The sequence below is a fragment of the Notothenia rossii genome (assembly GCF_949606895.1).
Source record: "Notothenia rossii genome assembly, chromosome: 6".
In the NCBI taxonomy this organism is placed as follows: Eukaryota; Metazoa; Chordata; class Actinopteri; order Perciformes; family Nototheniidae; genus Notothenia; species Notothenia rossii.
The window spans coordinates 22,977,903-22,979,440 of NC_136909.1; positions in this window are offsets into that span (position 1 = coordinate 22,977,903).

The following is a 1,538-nucleotide window of genomic DNA, read 5'->3' on the forward strand; positions in this document are numbered from 1 at the left end:
AGTTGGCGAAGGGGCAATACGGTAGCGGGTAAAGCAAAGAGATGAGTTTGCAGTGCTACTATCATGTCCTTGTTGCTTGACCAGTGACTTTCGTGCTGATCAGGGTAGTTGCACATAGAGGCTCTAGTTAACAGTGTGAATCTTATTTATGAAGCTTGATTGATTTGGATTAGATTTTAATGTGCCACAGTTGTGTTGTGTGTGTTTTGTAGGACACACTATGCCTTCAGGTGTGTTTGGGTGAGCGTGTGAGTGTTTGTATGCACGCGTGCAGCAGCCTAATAGTGTCCCCCTCTAATCCTGGGTTTATCTGCTGGTAACTGAGGTGGGAACGGCACCAAGACGTCAGTCATCTGGCTGGTCAACCAAAACCTCTTTATTTCCACTGTCAGTGTAACCCATTTGGAGATTTATTTGGTCTCTCTTATCTCTGCAGTCCAGTCAGGAATCACATAGCTGAACTCGTGTATCATTTCAGCCCTCTGGATAGAGTGAGGGTAAAAGAGCCCTAAAGGCTAAAAGTCTCTCATGAATATGTTCCACCGAATCTGCAGCATATGTCTGATAACATAAAAAAACACTGCACTCAAAACTTAAATGCGTGCAATAAATAACACATTTCTGTCAGGGAAAGGTTGCTGCAGTATATACTAACTTCTGTAAAAAATGTCAGTCTGGTGGTTGAAAAAGAAACTGTGCTGCAGGTACATTAGTCTCATTAGTTGCTCCCTGATAGGACTCTGAATATCCCCAGAACAAAAACAAAAACATTTGTTCAGGGATGATGTCTTAATCGATGCTGAAGTGGCCTTATTCCTCCATCTTTTCCCATAGGGGCAGTCCTGTGTTGCACAATGACAATAAGTGACCCTGGAATTCTAGTTCAGAAAATCCAAAGAGGGAGATTTTGTTATGCATCACAACCATACTGTATTCAGTAAATGTAAACCTAATGTTTAACTATTCCAGGGTTTAGATTAATACTATTTCTATATCTGGACCCTTTCACCTGTACAGTATGTGTTAGTCAGAAAAACCGTCTTCAATTTGAGCATACAGTTTGAAAAACATTGTTGTCATTTGAGCTTTATTACCCGGCTAATTGTGCCTCAACAATTAACACACTTTAAACACAATTCGCTGACAAAAGAGAATAACAGTTAAGCCGTGGCTTTTAGAAGTACTATAATCCTATTAAGGGAGAAGTCACACTTTTAGATCAACAGAAATTTGACTAAATCCAATGTTTATAATATTATGCTTGCATTGAAAGAGGTGCAAATGTTTAAGTTGTCTGTGAAAGCTAAAGAACATGCACCATTTATTTTGCCATCTGTTGCTGAAAAGTTGAATAAGTAATGGCTAAAATTTGACTGAAAAGCCTATTTGGTTTAAAATTGAAGGGAGAAATGGTCCAGAGGGAAGGAAATGAAGAGAGGGGGACCAGAGGAAAAAACACTGAAACGGCATGTTTCCATTTTAGCTGGGAAGTCTAAGTGGGTTTGCCACAAGCATGCATCAGGCCAGTTAAGAGGTTA